At 45.4% G+C, this 25,533-nt stretch overlaps 1 protein-coding gene across 2 annotated transcripts in view; it reads right to left on the reverse strand.

Annotated features, from left to right (window-relative positions):
* TMEM63C (transmembrane protein 63C) overlaps positions 1-25,533 on the reverse strand; it is a 537,448-nt gene that overhangs the window by 440,916 nt on the left and 70,999 nt on the right. For both annotated transcript variants that reach the window (XM_085626682.1, XM_085626681.1), the window contains exon 2: positions 942-1,032. The gene's annotated coding sequence lies outside the window, so the exon portion shown is untranslated. The remainder of the gene's footprint in view (positions 1-941; positions 1,033-25,533) is intronic.

Genomic DNA, 25,533 nt, shown 5'->3' on the forward strand with positions numbered 1-25,533 from the left:
AGCTCCGTGTCTAACATTGGCCAAATGCTGAATTGCTGTGCATTGGCTGGATTAGTCAGGTCTATTGTTTGAGATGCGGTGTAGCGATATGAAGGAATGTGAGGATGTGAAAAAAATACACACGGTCACGGTCTGGAAAGATGACAAGTTGGCTGAGGATTTGCGAGACTGGAGCCAAGGGAGGGAGGATCTGCCAGATACTACTGTAAATAATGACTAATAGTTCCTGATTTTTATGCCTATTGCAGAAACTCCCTCCCTTTCCCAGCGGAGCTCAAAGAGGTACTCTTGAAGCGATTATTGAGACAGTAATAATGAGTGCTATTTAGTGCTCCTGAGGCGGTGCACGTTTGATGCGGCATGCTGTCCTAACGGTGCTCTTAATTTTAGGTTGCTTCTTATTTTTGTGTAAATCAATAAAAGGCGTTAAAAAAATTCTGAACTTTCCTGGATCTTCATATCCTTTCCTAGCTCTTTAATTCTTCAATTGTTTGAGAAATATGATCTTCAACAGAAACAGTTTTCAGTGCATAACGCAAACACTTGTCTCTATGTACATCGATGGGGGGGGAGCATGTCTCCTCTTTGTTGCTCTTCTTCAGCTATGAAAAGGTTTTCTGCACCCACACTCTGTTGCGGTCACCCTACAGAAAGCTGATCAACATGGCCAAGAATCACAAGTTTATGGAAGGATCTCCAAAGGTTCGGGTATTATGTTTATGTCCATCTGACCTCCTATGTAAAAGCTCGGAGTTGCTTGCCACGTGCTCCTGCTTCACTGAAAATCAGGGCCCAGTGGGGTCGATCAAGCACTAGCAGTGTACTACTCGCGCTCCGGTGTCATGGGTGAGGATTTGCGGACTGTGCACTTCTTTTTTGTAAGACAGCTAGTGCAAGGGAAGCATAAACGAGTGAAGAAGCCAAGAGCACATTTTCTTTACCTGTCCTCTTCTGCGTGGAGGATGGTGTCAGGAATTTATTCTGAGCTGATCGGCGGACATGAATTCTTCCTTTAGCTCCGTCACTACTCATCTATAAAAAACGATAGTAAATGTTGTCTATTAAATAACTTTAGTAATATTTTTTTATCAGGAGAACCATTGATATAAAATACAATACAACAAAATATTCCGCAAGAATACAACAAACTATTCCTAGCATTAGGTGCTAGGAGGAGACATTTCTGGCAGGCACTTTCCTTTATTTGTATTTTAAAAGTATATTGACTTAATGGTGGGGATGTGGGATAATCAAGTTGAATTAGTGGAGGGAGATAAGCAATACAATAAAGTCAATTGTTTATTTTTTAACATAATGAAATTAAATTATTCAGTGCAGCAGAAAAGAAGCACAGAACTTAACGCAAGTTGATCCTGGAACTAAACAAACCCATTGCCAATAACAAGTACTCCATTAGCGGATTCAAATCACAGAGAGATTCAGGAATTGATAGGTGATAACCAATGTCAATAATTGAATGGAATACAAACATACAAATGTGTACTTTCCCAGAAATTCAACAGCTCTCTTGGTGAAGTGGCTTGTAATCCTGAAACTCCCTAACCCTCTTGCTGCCTCAAACAAACAAATCGTTAAACACGCATATATTTTTGGAACTATAAAATTATAAGCAGTCAGTCTTTTCATCTTGGTGTTGCCCCTTGAAAATAAATTAATTTTTTAACTGGCGTTTCTTGAGGTTCACCTCAAATAGTCTTGACATAGAAAAAAGGTGGCCAGATGACAAAATGCCAAAAAACATCATTGCCACGAAGAAGCCTACAAATAAAACATGAACTATTCATCTCTATTAAGTAGTGGGAAACAGGTATAACTTTGTCCTTTCTGTCTATGCATTGCACATCAATTGATAGTGGTATGCTTATTATCCTCCAGAGCTTATCAAAAACATGCACCGTTTATGTACAATGAAAATACAATTGTTAAAAAAACGGAACTGGAATTGTAAACGGAAAAATATCAATGTCAGAAATGGGATACTGGTTGAGGGGGTGTAACCCTTCTCAAACAGCAACAACTATTCTCCTCAGGGTTAAGTCACAAGCAAACCCTAAATTAACCTGGGCTCACCCTTGCGTAGCTTGCCACAGAGCAGTCAGGCATAACTTAGGGAGAATGTGTAAAGTATCTGTGCAACACTTAAAACGGTAACACATTGAAAACACACCACAAAAGGAGCTCACAACAGAGTTAGAAAAATAAGAGTAGATTTTATTAAATACAACAAACAACCAATTAGTAGAGCTGGAGATATTGATTTTGAAAGTTTTCAGGAAAAATAGTGCCAAGAGACATAAAGCACCAACTGTGGATGTCTGGTAGCACTGGACCGGGACAAAGTCACAAGTTCAGGTCAACTGCAATAGAGCACTGGCCGACTACAAGGACTAAGTTGGGCTCACTGAACAAAAGTACCTTAAATCCGGGTTTGTGAAGCGTTGCAAGGATCCGGAATGAAGATGCGCCATGCAGCCGAAGCGATATGTCTGTTACGAGACAAGGCATGGCTACGAAGTGAGGGCCTGTGTCATCATGGAGAATCCCATCAACAGGGCTTGCGATACAAACTCAGTTATCGAGGATGCGGTGCGCAGTTGGGGCGATGCATCAGTTCCAAAGGGCTGTGAAGATACGAAGTGGAGCCTGTTGTCGAGGCTGCCATCGATAAAGAATGAGAGGGCTTTCACTAAGGCTTTCACAAAGGCGGTTCTGCAGGTGTTGTGGGTTGCAGCAGTGATGCGATTCACTGTGACAAGTCCAATCCACACAGTAGCGGGGATGAGTCAGGTTGGGTTTGCGACGTGCAGCAGTGGAGAGGAGTTGGTTTAGCTGGATCCACAGAGGCGGGTAAAGCATCTTAAACCTACTTCCAAGGGTCAATGGGGGAACCACTTGTCAGGGTAGACTTACAGATGGTAGAGTCCAGGTGTAGATGCAAGGTTGTTGGAAGACTGTTATGTCCCTGAGGCTTCCGACCAGGAGACCAGCTTAATAGCCCTTGGTGTCACTCTGGGTTCAAGAGATGCAGCTTAAACCTTCTTATCCAGGCAAGAGGGCAGCAGGCCAGCACAGCTAAGCAAGAGTCCAGCAGAGTGCCGTACACCAGGGTGGCAGTCCTTCAGCAGCACAGCAGTCCTTCCTAGTCCAGAAGTGTACTGAAGAGTTGATGTTGGAGGTCTTTCTTTTATACCCTGGAGCCCCAGTTCTAAAAGGTGGAAGAAGCTTCTAGACAGTGTCCTTGAAGTGCATGCAATTCCCTAACTCCCCTGCCCGGTCTTCTAGCTGGCTAAAGTGACAATGCAGGGTCTTAGGCCCTTAGTGTGAAGACAGGACACAGCCTAGTAAAGTGCAAGTTTGGGCTGTGCCTAGCTCCTCCTTCCTATCCTACCAATGATGGCCCATCCTGTCACATACAAGCTCCCATTATGTATGGCACTCTAGGAGAATTACACAAAGCTTAGCAACTGTCAGATTCACCCAGTCATGTGACCCAGGCAGGGTGCAGGCACCAAATGGTTAAGACGAGAAAATATCAACTTTGTAAATGTTGCAATTTCAGAATTGTAATTTAAAATCCGACTTCACCATCAGTTAGGAATTTTAAACTAGGATTCCAGAGATATCAAACATGAACTGGTTGTCTGTTATCATGTGGAAATTACATTTATGAAATTTAATACAACAACTCTAATGTTACCCTATAGGAGAGATATTACTTGCAGTAGTGAACAACGAATGTAAGAGTTTTCCACTACAAGGATATATAAAACTTAAATGTACATGTCCTACCTTTTAAATACATTGGACTCTGCCCACTGGGGTGTCCAGGGCCTACCCTAGGGGTCACATATGTAGTAAAAAGGAAAGTTTGGGCCTGGCAAAATGTTTATTTGACCAGGTCGAAATGGCAGTTTAAACCGCACACACAGGCTCTACAATGGAGGGCCTGAGACATGTTTAAAGGGCTACTTAAGTGGATGGCACAAATACTGCTGCAGGCACACTTGTAGCAATTAATTTACAGGCCCAGGGCACATGTAGTGCCACTTTACTGGTGAGTTACAAGTAAATTAAATATGCCAAATTGGGTATGAGCCAATATTACCATGTTTAGAGGAGTGAGCACAAGCACTTTAGCACCGATTAGCAGTGGTAAAGTGCACAGAGCCCTATGGCCAGCAAAAACAAGGTCAGAAAAAAATGGAGAAGGAAGGCAAAAAAGCTGTGGGGGAACACCACCCTAAGGTTGACAGTTCTGACCATCAATAAAAAAGTACTTACAGGAAGCAGCTGATGCTTTTTCCAATTGGGACACTCAAGCCATGGAGAAGCATGGAGGATTACGGTGCAAACAGTGATGAAGGTAAGGGGGATTAGCTTTTAGTATTCACTCGCAGTCCTCATATTTCCACCAAATAATGACAGGGGGATAAAAGGTGCCTCGAATATCATGCTAACTTATGTTCAGGGTAGAAATCTCATGTTTGCATGGCCTAGTATTCCAGGGGAGACCACCACTTTTGTGGTGAAGAGATTAAAATTACCTGTGAAATGGAGTGAAGGAATGTGTCAAGACCGTCTTCTGTCACTTTCAATTCCCCCTAAAAGCACTGGGGAAAAACATTATTCCTGGGAACAATGAACCTACAGAAACAGGGCACTCCTTGGATGAGGATACATGGAGAGAGAGAGAAAGAGAGAGAGAGAGAAGTGACAGTATGAAGAGAGGTCATTATAGAAATTGATTTAGCCACTTTGAAGTCTCTGCAGTTATTTCTACAAAAGAAAACCTCTCTTTTTTCATCAACTGTCTGGCTGATGGTCTCCAACGATGCTGCTGGCAGTATAGCAACAGTAAAAACATGAAACAGTAATGCTGCTTTGATGAGTATTGCCAGAGTGATCTAAAAAGATAATTGGACAAAAAATCCATATAGACTGAAGAAGAAATATAAAAACAGTGTATTCAGACCAAATAATACTAACTAGAAAAAAGAATTGTATCAAAATGCAGCAATTCTGAAACTCCAGCAGAACTACAAATTGATGAAACACTTAAGCTATAAATTGCCCCAAGAAATATGGGTGGAAAACACAGAGGCTATCTTTTTCAAGAAAACAGAGGAAAGTCTGTAAGACAACATCTGGCCAGGCTTTTCTGAAATAAAGGACTATTACTCAATACATCCGCAAGTAGCTATCAGCTGCAAAGTTGCAGTGCACAGTTTCTCAGAAAGACATATCAAAGATGCCATTGTCCAGCAAAACTTGGAAGAAGGCACCTAGTTCCAAACTGGTATCTCCTAAACCCCAAGGTGTTTGCAGTATAGTGGATCTATACCTTTCAGAAATGCTTCAAGTACTACCTGCAAAGCCCTCCTACAAAAGTGGGAGCACACAATGCAGCAGACCACCATCCAAGCAAAGATCGTTGAAACAATTTAATGGACAACATAAACTAATAATAATATGAAAGTATACTATCTCCAGGTCCAGGGAGATCTGTAGCACATTGACTAAATTCTCACCGTTATCCACTCAATTCAGAAGTACGCTGTTGACAAAAACATAACATTAACACACATTTCCAGACCTCTTGTTTTGCCTTTAGATTGAGATTCTCTGGAATAAGTCCATTAATAGGCAAAATAGAACTCAACCTTTGTGCTCTTGTTTTGGCGTGTACATACCAAATCGCACAAATGTGATGTAAACCAGTCAACAATATGGATATGGATATGGATATGGATAGGTATTTATAGAGCGCAAACGTTCGCTCCGGAAGGAGCATCATGGCGCTGACAAACCAATGACCAAATCACAAAGAAGGTAGTGGGGGGCTAGATGGCTGCTTTGGTCAAGTCATCAGAGAGATTAAAAATCCACGTTTTGAGATGTTTCCTAAACGGCTTTTCAAGCGTCTGAAATCTGAGATGCCTTGGCATGCTGTTCCAGGCTCTGATAGCCAGGGAACTAAGTGTTTTACCGCCTTTAGACTTCAGATTGAATTTGGAGGGGGTCATGAGGTTTTCTTGCGAGGATCTGAGAGAGCGGCCCGGTGTGTAGTGGGGGAAGCGGCTTGACAAATATGCTGGACCGGATTTGTTGAAGGCTCGGAAAGCTACAATGAGAATTTTAAAGAGTATTCTCTTATGCAAGGGGAGCCAATGTAAAGATTTAAGAGCAGAGGAGATTGAGGATTTGCGTGGGAGTTTAAGGACAAGGCGCGCAGCAGTGTGTAGGACGCCTTGAATTTTCAATCGGGTGGACTTTTTGGTCCCTGCCAGGAGGCCGTTACAGTAGTCCACTCGAGAGAGTATGAGGGCTACCGCGATGGTCTTTCTGGAGTCGAGCGGGAGGAAGTCAAAGAACTTTCTCAGGGACTTTATGATGCCGAAGCATTTACCTGCTACGGTCGTGGCATGGGTATCGAAAGAGAGATCGGAATCAAAAATGACTCCGAGGTTTCTGGCTGATGAAACTGTCTGAGGTGGGGCAGCGGAATTATCAGGCCACCACAGGGCGGGGCAAAAAGAAGCGTTCTTACCAATGGGCAGGATCTCGGTTTTATTCGAGTTGCAGCGAAGGTGGTTGGCGTCCATCCATTGAAAGACCGCTGTGAGACAGTGCTTAAGATTGAGTTCGGCCGTGTTTGAATTGTCGTCGATAGGGATGACAAGCTGGGTATCGTCGGCATAAGACGTGACGGTTATGCCGAACGATTCTATGAGGGTAAGCAGAGGGATGAGATATATATTAAAAAGGAGGGGACTCAGAATGGAGCCCTGAGGAACTCCACAAGAGACCATTTTTTCTTTTGAATGGAAGGGACCCAGTGTGACAGTTTGAGACCTGTCGCAGAGGAAAGAACTAATCCAGGCTAGGGCCGAGTTTGTAACGCCGATGTCCTTGAGTCTGTTAAGCAGAATGGAGTGAGAAATGGTATCGAATGCTGCTGTGAGGTCAAGAAGGATCAGGATGGCCTTCTTCCTTTGATCTTGGAGGGTTTTAATGGTATCGGTCAGCTCGATCAAGGCGGTTTTGGTAGAATGTTTAGACCGGAAACCGGATTGTTGGGGGTGAAGGAGGTTGTGAGTGTCAAGAAAGGACTTGAGCTCCTTGTGGACTAAGTGTTCAGTTATTTTGCCTAGTGCAGGTAATAAGGTGATGGGACGGAGGTTAGTTAGGTCGGAGGGGGGTTTGTTTGCCTTTTTCATGAGAGGTTTAACCACCCCTTTTTTCCAGGAGAGGGGAACAGAACCAGTTTTGAGGGAGAGGTTGACAATTTCATTAATGATAGGATTGACTTCATCAATGATGATATGGAGGATCTTGGGGGGACAAGGGTCAGAGGGAGAGCCAGATTTGCATGAAAGGATCGCTTCTCTGGTCTGAGTCAAGGTCACCGGGGTAAAGTGGTAGAGACTGTTAGCAATTGGGCAATACCAAAATGTAAACACAAATGTGTGCATGAAGTAGGCATGCTTGCTCACCCAATGATTTTCAGGTATATATAGGCAACACGTAAGACGGGCTGAACAATGTTTAAACAGATGTGTCAGTCATATAAGACATAACTATTCCCACTACTTCTATACAAGTTGACCTTGTTGTACTGGCAATGCCAGTCTATGTAGCCACCTATTTGAGTGGTCAACGGGTATTGTAAGAAACACCAACCAATACTCAACACCTGATTACCCATCTCAAACCTCCATTGATGCTTACGATATTATTTTAAGAATTAGTCGTAGTCCCTCATAGGTGATGGCCAGTTGCGAAAATAAAGATAATCTAGTTTGTGGTATCGATAAACTGGATTGATCTAATTCATTTGGATATATAGCTTGCCCAAAGGGAGCTACCAAAGCAGTAGATACAAATCATAATCCGTAAGATGCGTCTGTGTGGTGGCGGTGCCTTCATATTTAATGATGTTTTAGAAGACCCATTGGCGTATCCTTCGTTTAGCTATTTTATTGATGCAAATTTTAAAAGCTATTTCACGGTGAAGGCATTACACAGGGGTAAAGAAAATATGAATGTAAGGTATATTCCCAGAAAATGCGAATACCTGTCCATACCAGTCTCACAAAAAGCTGAAATGGAAGGTCCACCTTGTCTTGATCAAGGGGAAAACCAAGGCAACTGCAAATACAACATTTGCCGGATATAAATAAAAGGGAACTACAACACAACACACCTAGAAACCAGGAAGCACAGCAATATGCAGTGCTGAATTGTGAGGAACAGTCCAGATCAACGGGGCATCATTATGTAAGTTTCAGAAGAGATTGAGAACAACGCTCTTCAAAGAGCCAACAGTACCCTAATACTATATCTATGGCATACGTGGAATATGTATTATGTGGAGCTGGGTCCTACCGGTTCCCCGCTTAAGCTTCACCGAAGTACTGGCCCGCTGAAGCTTTTATGTTTTTTTATTGTATTTGGACTTCATGGGAAAGCTCTGCATCATCATCATCTGCAAAAAAGATAATTTACCAGCAAAAAACACTGTTGATGTATCCCCTCGAGGCTATGTACGCATCTGGGGCCGGAGCACAGTGCCTCTGTTACTGCCCAACGCTTAGCAGACAAAGAGACAGAACAGCTGCAGCTGATCAAGGATTGAGTGGACGATTGTCTCTAGGTTGAAAGTTTGCCCATGAGCCAGTGCAGCCAACCTGGACAGAACCCAATGCATCGCGACCTCCATGCATCACAAGATGGTCAGGAATGTGATAAAGACTCCTGAGGACTGTACCTGCCGGCGAATCTGCATCGCCCCTTGAAATACTCCCTATATTCTGCACTTAAGCCAAGCTGTGGGCATCTTCACCCACTCTATCCAGGAGATTTAGTTTCTAGTAAGTAGTAGGACTTTCAGGATATCTGTAGGTCTTGATCTGAACCTAAGAAGAAAACCCAAGAGGACTGTGGTCCCTTCCATTGTGTGGCTTGATCAAACGACCTATATCCTACGGTTTCCGAGTTGCTGCTGTAACACACGTTAGAGTTTATTCTAAGCCTAATCTATTGTGATAAGTTCCCAGCTGGGGTAACATTCGATGGGATCTTAGAGTGCTCAATGGGACCCTATTTTTAATTTGGATAGCGAGTTTTTGAGACTGGAAACTGAGACCTTAGCAGGGTGTCAAACCTACTGAGCCTTTCGCTGTGATCCTTTTTCTTAGTGGTGGTGTGAAGTTCAGACAACTGAAGTTGCCTTTGCTGCAAGCCCTGACCGGTCCTTTGACCCACTGACCTTGATTTCTCTCTGTAAAGAACAAAGATTTGCACATCTCTAAAATGTTATAAAGGCTTCCAAAGTCGAAGCCAAATGATAGCGTTGTCCATAGACTGCAGTACAAATCTGTTATGGTCAGTGCATATGGACCAAATAATGCGTCAGGATTGACTAAATTATGCAGCAACAAAAGGAAAATTATCTGGCATAATGCAGCATATTTTGTGGTAGTATTAATTCATTGTTTTATGATAAGTGTCTGGGCAAAGATTTCCCCTCATTAATACAAGCTAAACAATCAAATACAGCAATACACAACTGAAACGTGACCAGTCAACTGTTGTGAAGGGCCTTCCAATGCGCGTGAACACATTGTGACGTTTTAGCAACCTTTGATCCCTTTGCACTAGAAACATTTTTGTTTTTTGTTAAAATATGCAGATTTATGCAGTAGATGGCATGCTATGCGGCAAATCCATATTTATGTGAAAAACACCGCCGCCGCAGAATCTTATAATTCCAGTGGCCATGGTTATGGTGTTTAGTGTCTAAGCGCTACAAGCACTCAGTGCCCTATCCCAGCCTTCTGGGTACATTTTCTCATAGTGTCACAAAGCAGAAAGTAACATGTGTTTTCGGAATGCACCCTTCCGTGGGAAGTAAATGGTGTATTTTTCACAAAACTCTTATCATTCCATCCCTGCGAATCATGGCGCTACAAAAGAAGGCATTTCCCTGCAATGCACGGATGATGAGCCATACATTCATTGCCATGGGCAGTGCATTAAGCCTGGTTATGCAAATGGCTGTGAAGTATCTGTCTCCAAAGGTGATGTGCACTATGCCCTTGGCTCACATCCAGACATTGGCAGTGCAGGCGTGCATTGAGTTTGCTCTATTCCCTCTGGCTCCATGCACTGGCGCTGCCATGCTATACCTGTTTTGTGAAGGAGGGAAGCATGTACTCATGATGCCCGCTGCATGTATTCTGTGTGGGGTGAAGTAAACTTGCACTGCTGTGCTGTACCTGGTCTGTGAGCGAGGATAAAGTTGGCACTGCTGCAGCAATGCAGAACCTGTTTAGTGAGGGAGGGAGGGAAGCATCTACTGCTTAGTGCCATGTTCCACCTTTTCTGTACGGTAAAGATGAAGGAAGGGATGGGGCGGAGGAAGGGGGAACGTGCACTACGGATTTCGATGCTGTACCTGTTTTGCAATTAAATGAAACTAGCATTGCTGCAGCAGTGCAGCACCTGTTCTACAAAGAGGAAAGATACTACTGCTGATGACATACTGCACCTCTTCTGTGTGGAGGGCAGCTTGTACTGCAGGTGTCATACTGCACCTATTCTGTGTGGAGGGCAGCTTGCATTGCTGGTGTCATACTGCACCTATTCTGTGTGTAGGCCATGTTGCACTGCTGGTGACAATCTGCACTTATTCTGTGTGGAGGGCAGCTTGCACCACTGGTGTCATACTGCACCTATTCTGTGTGGAGGCCAGCTTGCAATGCTGGGGTTTTACTGCACCTATTCTGTGTGGAGGGCAGCTTGCAACGCTGGTGTCATACTGCACCTATTCTGTGTGGAGGCCAGCTTGCACCACTGGTGTCATACTGCACCTAATCTGTGTGGAGAGCAGCTTGCAACGCTGGTGTCATAGTGCACCTATTCTGCATGTAGGCCAACTTGCACTGCTGGGGTTATACTGCACCTATTTTGTGCGGAGGGCAACTTGCACTGCTGGTGTCATACTGCACCTATTCTGCGTGGAGGGCAGCTTGCACTGCTGGTGTCATACTGCACCTATTCTGCGTGGAGGGCAGCTCGCACCACTGGTGTCATACTGCACCTATTCTGCATGGAGGGCAGCTCGCACCACTGGTGTCATACTGCACCTATTCTGCGTGGAGGGCAGCTCGCACCACTGGTGTCATACTGCACCTATTCTGCGTGGAGGGCAGCTCGCACCACTGGTGTCATACTGGACCTATTCTGCGTGGAGGGCAGCTCGCACCACTGGTGTCATACTGCACCTATTCTGTGTGGAGGGCAGCTCGCACCACTGGTGTTATACTGCACCTATTCTGTGTGGACGGCAGCTTGCACTGTTGGTGTCATACTGCACCTATTCTCTGTGGAGGGCAGCTTGCACTGCTGGTGTCATACTGCTCCTATTCTGCGTGGAGGGCAGCTCGCACCACTGGTGTCATACTGCACCTATTCTGCATGGAGGGCAGCTCGCACCACTGGTGTCATACTGCACCTATTCTGTGTGGAGGGCAGCTCGCACCACTGGTGTCATACTGCACCTATTCTGCGTGGAGGGCAGCTCGCACCACTGGTGTCATACTGGACCTATTCTGTGTGGAGGGCAGCTCGCACCACTGGTGTCATACTGCACCTATTCTGTGTGGAGGGCAGCTCGCACCACTGGTGTCATACTGCACCTATTCTGTGTGGAGGGCAGCTCGCACCACTGGTGTTATACTGCACCTATTCTGTGTGGAGGGCAGCTTGCACTGTTGGTGTCATACTGCACCTATTCTCTGTGGAGGGCAGCTTGCACTGCTGGTGTCATACTGCACCTATTCTGCGTGGAGGGCAGCTCGCACCACTGGTGTCATACTGCACCTATTCTGCATGGAGGGCAGCTCGCACCACTGGTGTCATACTGCACCTATTCTGCATGGAGGGCAGCTCGCACTACTGGTGTCATACTGCACCTATTCTGCGTGGAGGGCAGCTCGCACCACTGGTGTCATACTGGACCTATTCTGTGTGGAGGGCAGCTCGCACCACTGGTGTCATACTGCACCTATTCTGTGTGGAGGGCAGCTCGCACCACTGGTGTCATACTGCACCTATTCTGTGTGGAGGGCAGCTTACACTGTTGGTGTCATACTGCACCTATTCTCTGTGGAGGGCAGCTTGCACTGCTCGTGTCATACTGCACCTATTCTGCATGTAGTCCAGCTTGCACTGTTGGTGTCATACTGCACCTATTCTGTGTGGAGGGCAACTCGCACTGCTGGTGTCATACTGCACCTATTTTGTGTGGAGGGCAACTTGCACTGCTGGTGTCATACTGCACCTATTCTGCGTGTAGGCCAGGTTGCACTGCTGATGCCATACTGTACCTGTTGTCTGTGGAGTGCAGCTTGCACTGCTGATGCCCATGGTTGTACTTGTTCTGTTAACAAGGTAGTCTGGCACAGCTAATGCATATGGGACACCTGTTATGTGGTGAGGAAAACCCGCAGGTGAGGCCCATGCAGTATCTGTTGTGTAAGGAGTGAATCTCTTACTGCTGTTGCCCACGTTGTTTCTGTCTTGTGTGTGAAAGAGAAGCTTCCATTACTGATGTTGCACTTCACCGCTCTGCGCGTGATGGCATATTTTGCTAACGCAAATGAGGTACATGCACAGTGTGCAAGCGCTGTTTTAACTGCATGAAGTGATAAAGACAGTGAGCGCCAGCAACAAACTACAAAACACACCAAAACTATGCAGCCCAGTAACCTCAGCTTGCCCAAAGAATTGGAGAAAAGCCTAGCATCATCTACCAAAAGTCACATCATTTGTAGTCAAGGAGAGACGATGTAGAGAAATATTTAGAATGGGAAGTCAGTCTAATAATACATTGTAGATGATAAAGGAAGTTGCCATCAAAATGTTAGTGTTAGCAGCAAGTACACACAAATCAATAGACAATTAAGGTTTTTAAAATCATGTGCCATTATATACATTGATAGTTTTTTGCAAATTGCAGTGATTTTTATGTTCTTCATACCTTTGATTTTACATACTTTCATATCTCGCCAACAGTTAGCTTTAAGGTATGTGTTGTTGATGACCTATGGGGGGCAATACCACTACTTACAGTTGGCTATGAGTCAGCCCATTCCTTGACATTAGTTGTCTTTCATCTCAGTCTCATCTGCTTGGATCTTATTCAATTTAATAATATCAAAATGGGGCCGAGGAATTCAGTGAGAGACAGGACGCTTGCCTGCGCGCTACCTAGGATGAATTAATTACTTCAAGCCGAGCTGATATTGATGTGACTCGGTCCTTCGGATGATAGAACTTTTGTCTATCCCCTCATACCTGCCGCTTCGGACTAATCCCTTATGTGGCTCTACTTGACTCATTCATCAATGGATTTGATTTCACTCAAGGCCGAGCTGACATTGATGTGATTCGTTCCTTCTGACGATAGAACTTTTGTCTATCCCTACATACCTGCCGCTTCAGATTAATCCCTTATGTGGCTCCACCTGACTCATCTATCAAAGGATTTGATTTTACCTACCAAATCCCTAGCCAGGTTGTACAGGATACAACTTCTCCTGTTTGCCTACCTTCACATACTGCCCCACAAGTTACATTGGGCCTACTTCTGGCTGTCACTCCCTGTCCTGATGAAGACCCGTTTTGACTAGCGAATAACGCTACCTTGGGTTGAAACGTCGACACTTGTTCAAGGATCAGTTGGAAATACTCTGCATAAAAGACTCATTAAATCCATCTGCAGACTGTTCCAAATACTCGCTTAACTGGCCTCTGTAAATTATCAGTACCTCCATAAGTCACACTGTACATATTATGCACTTTTCACCACAGCACTGAGCACTATGTCACCTTGTCACTAATATGTTTCACATTTGACAGCCCTTGCAATCAGTTATCTATGAATGATGCAATTCATAAAGCCTTTTTGAAAAGTATTTATGGTCTCTATGTGAGTTCATATAAACAAACAAATGAAAGTTTTTTCTAGAAATAATACTGTTTACCCGACAGAACCGTTTGTATTATTTGGATCTTATTCAATGGCATGCCTTTTTCTTGTGTTTGTCCCCCCCGTGGAGCACAGCTTCTTTACCATCCTTATAACTGGATGATCTGTATCCTTCCGTGCTTCATATCCATGTGCTGCTTTTTTCTTTTGTTTTCAGCACTATATAGAAGTGCATGTGTTTTACTGCGCTCTCCTTTGTGGGCATCTCTGCCGTCACTTTCCTGTCCCCTCCACACTATCCATGTTGGTGATTGCTCTAGCTCATCCACTGCTTACTCACACCCCTCCCACCTTATTTAAAAAAAAAGATTAAAACAGCCCCCTACATTGTTCTTTCATTGACCTCCCACCGCAATGCCTCAGAATCTATTCCTACCCGTCAACTTCCCCATCGTACCCCCCTTAATTTTTTTACCTATGGTTTCTGGGGGGACCAGTAAAAGGCAATTTGCTGGTGGGCTGCTCCTTTCTTTAAAATGTGGTTTTGCCATGTGTAATGAGCGATTCATTGAACTACATAGAGTAATCCTTCATAAACGAACCACTTACATGCTCAATGGCGTACTTCATGTATTTGAGAGGTCTGGGGGGGCCTTCTTCGCCTCAGAAGGGAAGGACTTCTGAATTAGTCTCTCTCCTAGTTTTCCCCTTCGACTCTGGGCTACCCCTGGTTTGCTAAGGGTAGCTCACATTTTCACCCAGAGCCACCCAAGGCTGAATCCCCTATCAGTCGGCATGCACTTCATTTCTCATTGGATACAGGAAACCCAACAAATCCAGTCTGGTCAGTCCAGGGAGCTTCACTGCTCTCTTCCAGACAGGAACCAGCTTTCACTATCACTAGCACCACCCCCTCTCCATCCTCACCTAATCCCACCTCTCACATCCTTCCGCGTCCACCCAGTTCAGGACACCCACTCATGCGTGTTCGGAACCTCAGAGGAGTGTGGCGAGGGGAGAACTGTCGAAGCTGAGGATGTGGTTATGGCCATGGGTGGGTGTATTCTACCACTTGTACAGTGTCACGACTCTTACTTCTCCCCCCTTAGACTGGGGGTAGAACGCCGGTGCTCGCGCTCTCATTGAAGTTGTGTTCTACCCTTGAAGGTTGTCGATTAGGGTGACTGTATTATTACTAACTCAGAGAACGTAGATGGCCGATTCTTAATGATCTCTCTTCAGTTCCTCACCCTCTCGCCTCCAAATAGGCCGCTCAGACCAATCACAACGCAGCGTCTTGATTTGCCGGCAGAGTACGGAAACCTGGGTGCTTCCAGTGCTTCTTCCAGCAAAAAAGACAGAGGAGAGGCGAGAGAGAGAGGCGTGCGGCGGAGGCGGCAAAGGTAAGTTATTGTTTTTATTTTTTTATCTCTCCCCCTGCCCTACTACCCTCATTCACAGGCAGCCACCACTGCTATAAAGTAGGGTTCAAAATTAAAACTTACTTCAAATGCAACTTCAAAATTTAAAAGTACCAGCATCAGACCCTCTAGACAGGCAATAATAAAATATTAATCACAGACACTGCGCACTCTTTGAAATACAGTTGGCAGCATCTACTTCATGAGTATTCAGATTTGAATAGCTGTCCCCAATCTCTTTAAATACATATAGAAGAACTTGGTATCAGGAAGCTTGTCTGCAGAGCTTAATTTGAGCAGGTGGTTGCTGTTGGGACCTACCAGCACGCATTACTTGGAACTAGCACTTATTTTACCTCATCAGATATCGACCTAGGCAAAAGGAGGTAAAAACACAAACCGGAAAGAAGAAAAAATAGAAAGATGGAAAAACTGCCACAAAAAGAGAAAGCAGAGACCAACAGGATAGTGGATTAAATAGGCTTGAGGTGAGTTACACTATGCAGCCTTGGAATCTGGGGTGTCAGCACTGCCAGAGCAGAGCTTTGGGCACCGGCACTCATTCTTTTAGAAAATAAGTTCCTCATGGCTGGATGTATGGTCTCACCACTTAATACCCGGGGAACGCAGGAGAGCGATACTTCAAGCTCACCCAAAGAAAGTCCATCTCAGGGAAGAAAAGCTGGTAGTCCTTGCATAACATTAGCATAGTCCGGAATGAGGCTTCACAAGTATGGAGAAGAAATACACAATAGCGCCCCAATGAGAACTACATTTCCCAGAAAGAAAAACAACTCAGTAGTTTGAAAGTGGGGTGACTTCCTGGTCTATCTGGGTAGAACTTCTGTTGCAGGCTACACCGTCATTCCAGAGTCAATGTTGCTGCAGCCAGGACTTTGCCACGTGGATCTCGGATTTCATGTGCAAAGTGTAGTGGTTTCCTTTGAAGTTGTTTGAAGGACTTTGGAAATACAGAGAAGTATTGTGAAAGTCCAGTATTGGGGTGTAAGGTGAAATGTAACTTTTATTAAGACCGCAGATTGTCACATTACACTGAGGGTTTATCTTGTGACAGAAGAAGGAGGATTCTTAAGTTAGGGCTTTGTTGCTCACACTATAGATATATCCGACTTTGTACAGGATATTTGAGCTCTACTAATGTGTTTGAGAGTTGCCCAGATAATATTTAAAGGATATGAATGTGCGCTAATTACCTTGCAGTGACCAGAGTCAAGTAGAAATTAGAACTCATCTTCCACTGACAGTGTATAGTTAAGAAGCCTGAGGTAGTTATCCTTCTCATAGAGAGGACAACTGTTGGTGAACGTATATTCAAAATACTCATTATTTTATGTTTCAAGACTAGCAAGTTCCACATAAAATAAAAAAGAAGAATTGGCTATACAGAGAAGTCACTAAGGTATTTCCATTCAATATTACATTTAACTAAAAGACTTATGACATGTTACTAAAGATATATGTTTGCCTTTTGACAGCCACTGTGTCCTGCAGGCACCAGTGACCAGCAAAACAAAAACCAGTCAGAGTGGTGAAGCCCCAAGTCTTCTTTTTCCCTCTTATCCAACTCCTCATTCCTGGTTTCTACCACCGTCTTTCATATTTTTACAACGAGCCTGGGCAGCGCATGCGCTGCTCTGTGAGGCATGCTGTATTCAGATATGAACTTCAAGTTCCTCCCACTCTCCGCCCATATTTTTTCCATTGGCTTGTGTCATTGTCCACTGTAAACTGTGGCTTTTCATTGGTCAATAGGTTTAGTAGTCCTTCCTTAGTACCACCTTGTCTCCCATGAGTACACCCCCCCCCCCCCCCTTTACCTGTGTTGTTACTCTGTAGGCTTTAAATATAGCCTCCGAGCACTAATTTTTCAAATAACGTTGTCCTGCCTGCTATTACAGGCAGCACATGCACTCTAATAAAACTTTTAAAAAAACTTGATAGCAGGGGCACCGAAAACATTTGCAATGCAATAGGTCTCGCATTTGCGAGAGTTTAAGCTATTTGCACTGTAAATGACAATGCCTTTAATTTATCTGTTTTAAAAACACATAAATAAAAGGCAGTGTCATTACAATGTCAATAGCCCAGACCCTCGTAAATATGAGACCTATTGCATTGCAAATACCTGTTGTGTATTCCGTCGTTGATGGAGTTTGTGAGAGATGGTGTGCATTGTTTGCAATGGATTCCAAGTACAAGAATAATGCTCTCGAAGACCTACTTACACAAATACATATCCTGTAATTGCCGCCTTTGTCCATGGTGACCTAAAAACGGGTTTGACAGACTAACAAGGTCACAACCTTAAAGCATCATAACATGCCTGGAAGTCCACTGCCTCCGACAACTGGTCTCGGGACTCACACAACCAGTAAGACAACCAGTGGATGTGGAATTTCAGCCTGCCAGAAACAGCCAAGATAAAAGAGCTCTTTTCTGGCGCTACCAGCAGCTCGTCTCTTTTATCCTTGACATCTCAGTAAAATCAACTATATTCTATACAATGATGTCCACAATATAGGGGCAATGGAAAAACTTCATCATTGTTGAACTCTAATCTCACCTGAATGCAATTTGAAACATACAACCATCATTAATCAGCTGTACGATAGGTTGAATAAAGCCTTTGACAAAATGATCCTCAAAACTTCTATAAACTCCAAACGAAAATGGCATTCAATGATGAGCTACAGAAGAAAAAAAACACAGCTATCTTCTCTTCATCATCGATGCTGCAAATCAAGAATTCCACTAGACAAATACACCTTAATTGACAACTTGAAGTACAAATTCGGCAACAAGTAAAATAAACTCACTACTTAAACAGGGTATTCAGAGACACGTGAACTCTACAAAATACTTTGAGTGCCATATTCGAGACTGCACCTCTGCAACAACTCCTCAATCATAAAACTTGTGTAAGTTAATGTCATAGAACTTTATTACAAAAGGAAGGATCTTGCTCACAATGTGAAACCAAAACAAAACGGATGACTGCAAAGAACAATCTTCAAACAACTATCTTTTCCAGAATTGAATGACTTTGTGGAGGCTAGTCTATGGGCCTGTTTGGCATCTAATCCAGGCCTACCACAAACCTTCAAGAAAATCTTTGTAATGATGATGCTTGCAATACCTGCAGTGCACATAATCAACAATGTCTTAACCAGAGGCACATTTCTAGCAAAGCTCAAAGTATCCTACATATGATCACGCAAATCTTTGTTTTGTTTGTTTTATAAACAGATCCCAGTTTACTGGGAAAAAACCCACAAGCCAGAGTCAAATAAATGGCTTCTCAGAAAACTGATAGAAAGAGTTGCTTTCAGGGAGATCTCAATTTTTTTACTGATACTACATGCTAATTTTGAGCCAACAAACAGGCTTCTGCACAAAAGGAGGTAATGCATCTGCCCTGAACTCCATCTGTGACAACAACCTTAAACCACTGTAGATAGAAATGGGATTGCAGCCCTTCTACCACCAAACCTATTCACAGCCTTGAACTGTGCACCACCATACTTAATAAACAGACTAAAATAAAATGGCATTGATGGAGGTCATCCCAGAGTCGATCACTTGCTACCCCTCGAGGACAGATCAATCATTGCTTCCGTACCTCCATTCACAGCCCTGCCTTACAAAATCATTCAGGAATACCTTAAAAGTCAACCATTTGTCCACAGATTTTCAACAAATACCTCAGCCCACTACCAGAACTCCTGAAATCCTTTAATCTCCCATGATACAAAAATGCTTTATGCTACACAGATCATCATAAACTTAGCAAACCCTATCAATCTTAAAAAATCAAGACGAGGCAAATGTCTCAGCCTTTGAGAACTGAAAGCTACGACAGTTTAAATCAATGCATCCAGAGTTGAGATTCTCGCAGACTTAAATTGGGAAAACTGTAATCCATTGACAATCTGGACCAAGAACTTAAAGCACCTCCAACAACAAACAATAATGATAAATTCAGGAGTCATCATAGATTTTACACAGACGGCAAAGTAAATGAAGTAACTAAAAGTGAATTTCATACTATGCAGGTACTACCACATATCTGTTCACGTCTATATTTCGATAAGGTCAAATCAAACAGCTACCTCCCTCATCATACCATGAGTGGATAACACATGTAGTCCATGGGGTTTCACTTTCAGTTGCAAAATACCTACAAAGAATTCAAAACGTAGTGGCGAGACAACTCTTACACATAATTTTAAAAGATCCCTTTGTGGAAATTTAGCTTGTAACTGAACATTATCTGCGCCATCTTGCCTCTCCCCAGCGCCATGCACAGCGAACGCACGGCCGCCATTTTAGGCACCCCACTCTCTCTCCCCGCTCATTGCCGATCACCAGCGCGCCCCTCAGGCGCTGCGAACATCCCCCGCGCGCTGGCCACCCCCGCTCTCTCATACATGGGCCGTAAAACCTCTCCTTCTGCGCGACCCTGCCATGGAATCGCACCCCGTGCCTGACCAACACCTCCTTTCATCCCATACATGGCCATACATCCTTTCTGATAACCCCCTTCCTCCGCGCCCGATTGTCCGAACCGATCCCAGGCCATCACCTAGCCCTGCGGATGCAGTTTATTGCCCCTACTGTAAGGGAAACACCCCACATCAAAGGGATTACAGCAGATCAAGGCCCCCACCCCCTGAGACCCGACCGGTTGCACACACCCCCGGGAACTGGCGGAATATCCTGCTGTGTGATAGCCATCTCCTACTGCGGGTGGGGTGGGAACTTCTACTGTAGCTATGCGTGGGATCGGATCTGAGCCGGGGATTCTGAGGATGTTCTTTCATGCATCAAAGTGATCTCAAGAATGTGCCATGTATGATAACCCTGCAATAAAGTCATAAACGTGTGTATAAGAGACCAGGTCTCAGAGATGCAGTTAGAGCACCTCGTGACGATACTTCGCTGTCTGATCTGATGTGTTCCACTCCGACGGAATAAAACTTTGTTTCCTGCCTTCCAGTCTCCGGTGCCTGCCTCTTTATTGGTTTAGCATCGAATGGTATAAGAGGCGATTACCGCCGGGCAATACTTGAAAGGTTATCGACTACGACTGCCGCTACCATTTAACAATTGGCGTCCCAAGCGTGGGGCCCACCAGCGACACGTGGATGCAGTGGGAGAGGTCCCGACGACAGAGTGAACGACTGCAACGATCGGGAGAGCTCCTGCCCGATAGACCCTCGTCTGGCAGCCGATCATCCGAACTTCACTGGTTCCGAGCAGACCTCTCTCGAGTGATCTACGGTCCTGACTGGGAACCATCAGGAGTGCCGCAGCAAATACGGAGAGTAGAGGACGATCGGGCGCTGGAGGCGGAAGACGAGAAACTGTCCACGCGGTCCGGGTAAGGTCGTGAAACACGACAAATTGCGAAACGATTGATTGAAAAATACTAGTATTGCTTATTGATTGTTCTCTTTGAGATATTCGCTGTCTACAAACGGGGAGGAGTAGAAATACTCTCTCTCTCTCCCTTTGCAGATAGTGAAGGGTAGGTAACGCAGACTTTTGTCCCCATTGTAACCCGTCGTGCCTATCTTTATCTCCCCACTGATTGATTGTCCGAACATTGATTGTTTTGAAGGATAGTGCTCTTTAAGATATTCTCTGTTTGCAAATAACGTAGAATAGAAATATTCTGTCTAGTCTTTGCAAATAGTGAAGGGTAGGTAACGCAGACTTTTGTCCCCATTGTAACCCGTCGTGCCTATCTTTATCTCCCCATTGATTGATTGATTGTCCGAACACTAGTTGTTCAATATTGGTTCTTTGGAGGTATTCTCTGCTTACAAATAACGAGGAATAGAGATATTCTGTCTAGTCTTTGCAAGCAGTGAAAAGATAGGTAGTGCTGACTTTTGTCCCCGTTGTAACCCGTCATGCCTATCTTCTCCCCACTGATTGGTAGTTGGTTCTGCCCGGACCAAGGATAGAGGTGGACCATCCGGCTCCACTGGAAGGCAACCCTAATAAGGACATGTTCACTAAATATGGACTAGTCGCCGTAGCTTATAGCAAGCTATGGCATAAATATACAAGGAAGGACCCCGAGAGTCAGTGGCCACTGATGGGATCCTTCGACGACCATAAGATAGAAATGCTAGAAATAACTCTGCGTAGCAATAAGACGACGCCTACTATGCTTGACAGTATTGGCATGTGGCGCAAAGAAGCAACACAACGGAAAAAGAGTGAAGAAGTAAAAGCAGAAAAGGAATTACGAAAGGCAGCTCACCTTGCCGCTAGAAAGTTAGAAGAAGAAATAAAGGAGAGAAGGGAAACTAAACTAAGACAGGAGCCCGAAACATCAGGCCAGTACCCTGTTAGGACCCCCTCTATGCTCTACCCTGAGTTGTCCTCTAAGCAACGAACGAATGACGAATTACTATTAGGTCCCCCGATCATTTACATGCCCCCTCCACACGCACCCTCCCAATCGGTAGTGCAGCACCCACAACCCCCAAACACAAGCGAAAGCAGTACAGGGGCCTCGGTCCTCACGGCCTCCGCGCCGGCCGAGCCTCTTGTACTGAACACAACGTTGGCAATAACGTTGGATGACCCTGAGATGAGAAAGAAAGATTCCACCAGAATGAATCGACTAACAAAGGATGAACGAGCAGGAATCGACAAGATAGTAGGGACACTGGTGGAGCGAAAGGAAAGTGAGGAGTATATAACAGACGTGTATAACTCGTATGCCGACAACCGCAGACGACACTTTGTCGTACGACTTTGTTATCACGCCCTGAATACATATGAGGATAGGTACCACGATAAAGGTCCCGAAGGCTTAGCGGCCCTATATAGGAAGGTAGACATTGGGGAAGAAGGAGAGGGCGATGTGATGAACCTCTTCACTCGTACACTCGAGGTCTATCGACACCTTAAAGAGCACAGACAGACAACCAAAGCAGAAACTCCCATAGCGACTAAGCCCCAGGCAGGAAGGACTGATACCATGATGCCCATCAAAGAGGCTGCCCCCTACTGGGTCCCCCCACGAGGTCAGGGAACACATGACGACATCAACCACCAAGATGCGAAGGGAAGGGTTGTATATAATTGGGTCTACCAGCCATGGGACCGACAAGACATTTTGACCTTTAGAAAAACTCTACCCGACTTAAGAAAGAACCCGACTGCCTTCTACACCGAACTAGGTACAGCCTTAGGTTCAACAATAATGACTTTAGCAGATATCGACTTGTTCTTCGGGTTATGTCTGCCGGCTGATGTGTGGAAGCAAATCCGGAAAGTTTACCACGCTGAGCCGTTCGGATATACCTGGGTACAACTCGATACCATAGATAAACAGCGAGAACCGGGACAGAAACCCCCGAAAGCCATATTGGAGCTCCCAGACAAGATTGTACAGAAGTTGAAGACTCTAATCCCAGAAAGAAAGGTAGACTGGTCGATAGTGACGGCTTGTCGCCAGAAACCCCAGGAGGATGTGTCTGAATACTTCTCTCGATTCGAGACTGTGTTTTCCGATTATAGTGGCCAGGACATGACCACCGCAACCGGACATCACCTCTTTGTCCAGAATTATGTGAAGGGTCTGTCACAAGAAGTCTCCCAGAAGCTACAGACCAGCGAGAGTAGTTGGGCAGCCTCCAAACCCGCAGCAATCCTCCAGATGGCCCAATACTACGAAAACCAAAAGAATGAGAACGATAGGGCGTCAGAGAGGAAGAAAAAGGAACTGAAGGAGAGGGTAATGATAGCACAGTTGCAAGGGGTGACCATAGGAAGGGAACCCCCAAAAGGGAATTACCAACCAACCGCCCCTAGAAAGCTACCCCCTAGAGACCATACACCTGCACCCTACAACGGACGGAGAGACTTAGATGGGAACCAATGTGCGTTCTGTAGAGGGTTCGGACACTGGAAATCCCAGTGCCCGGTCCTTCTGGAATTGAACAAAAATAGGGACCCCAGAGACACAGCATATGACCCCAGAAATAGAGGACAGGGACGAGGGTACACGAACGACGCCATCAACGACAGGCCAGGCAGACCAAACACCTTTGATCGCCCCCGACAAAACCAGTGTCAGCAGTCCGACTATGAAAGCACCCATGACTTCGCATAGGACCGCCAGGGGCAAGGGAGGGATCCAGTCGAACTCCGTGTTGACCAGCAAGGTCCTTACGTCACTGCTAAGGTCTTGGGCACAAAGTCTCCATTCCTGGTAGATACTGGGGCGACACGTAGTGCGTTATCTAAACGACTGATTCCTAGGACACCCTTGTCTGGCTCACACGTAACCTCAATAGGCTTCGATGGAACGCCCTCCACTAACCCCTTATCAGCACCAATCTCCTTTGACTTAGAAGATAACGCCACTGACACGACCTTTCTGCTCTCCTCCAACACCCCCGATGCTATTATGGGACTTGATTTGCTAAAACATTTCCGAGCTACCATCAGATGCTCCCCAGACGGAGTTCGAGTCATCCTGCACGATAACCCAGATCTGTTCAGACCTTGTCACACACGACGTATGCTCTCTATAACTGATGCTGACCTGTCCCTACTCGACACGTTACCCTCACATCTATGGGCTAAAACCGACTCAGATGTAGGGCGCATGGTGATCGACCCAGTACACATAACCGTCCGACCGGACGCAGTGCTACCAAAGCTTCCACAGTATCGAATATCGCCCGAAGGTGAGAAGGCATTGGTGGAAATCATCCAGTCCCTAGTCAGTGCAGGAGTAGTAGAAGAAGTAGTCAGTAATGTTTGCAACAGCCCTATCCTACCCATTGTAAAGAAGCAAGGCGAGGGAGATGAGAAAGCATACCGCTTCATTGTTGACTTACGAGAAGTCAACAAAGTAGTCATACCTCAGTACCCCGTGGTCTCAGACATCACCACCATCCTCACCCTAATTCCGTCCACTGCCACCACCTTTACTGTTATTGATCTCAAGAACGCATTCTTCTCCATCCCCATCCACCCAGACAGCCGCTACCTGTTCGGCTTCACTTTGAAAGCACGGTCGTACAGATTCTGTAGGGCACCCCAAGGCTACACTGAGAGTCCCAGCATTTATAGCCAAGCCCTCAAGAGACAACTAGATGCAGTCCAATTGCCCGATGGAGTGGTGTTAATACAGTACGTCGATGACATCCTTTTGGCGGCCGACACCACCCCACTTGCTGTCACGGCCACCCTTTACCTCCTCCACTTCCTCGCGGAGAACGGTCACAAGGTCTCCAGGAAGAAGTTGCAGTTCTGCCAACCCCAAGTGACATACCTAGGCCACCTCCTATCCAAGGATGGGAGGAAACTTACCCCTGACCGAATTCAGACCATCCTAGAAACCCCTGTTCCCAAAACTCAGAAGCAAGTGCGGTCTCTAGTAGGCCTCACCTCCTTTTGTCGACAATGGTTGCCAAACTTCAGTCTTATTGTAAAACCTCTGCTTTCCCTGCTGGCTAAAGATGTCCCCTTCCCCCTCCCCTGGACACCCGAATGCCAATCCTCCTTCAAAGAATTACGAGATGCCCTTTGCTCAGCACCAGTCCTAGGAACCCCAGACTACACTAAAACTTTCTCCCTCTACACCCACGAAAGGGAGGGATGCGCGTTGTCTGTCCTAACCCAGTCCATAGGTCCTAAACAACGCCCTTGTGCCTACTTCTCTGCCACTCTTGACCCTGTAGCCAGAGCTTTGCCCGCCTGCCTTCGAGCAGTAGCCGCCGCTGCTGTCTCTATCCGGCAAAGTGAGGGGATCGTGCTCTCGAACCCCCTCACTGTATTGGTACCCCATGCGGTTGACACCCTCCTGAACCAGACCAAGACTCAACACCTGACTAGCGCACGACTGACTGGTTACGAACTGACTCTGCTTGCACCCCACATCACAGTGAAACGATGCACCACTCTGAATCCAGCTACTCTACTACCTCTCCCTGACACTGACCCCAATGCGTCCCCTATACATGACTGCGTGACCCTCACCGACGAACAGACCAAGAGTAGGGTTGACCTCCGAGATACTGCCTTCCCGGACCCTGACGGAGAACT

This window comes from Triturus cristatus, chromosome 9, assembly GCF_964204655.1.
Source record: "Triturus cristatus chromosome 9, aTriCri1.1, whole genome shotgun sequence".
Classification (NCBI taxonomy): Eukaryota; Metazoa; Chordata; class Amphibia; order Caudata; family Salamandridae; genus Triturus; species Triturus cristatus.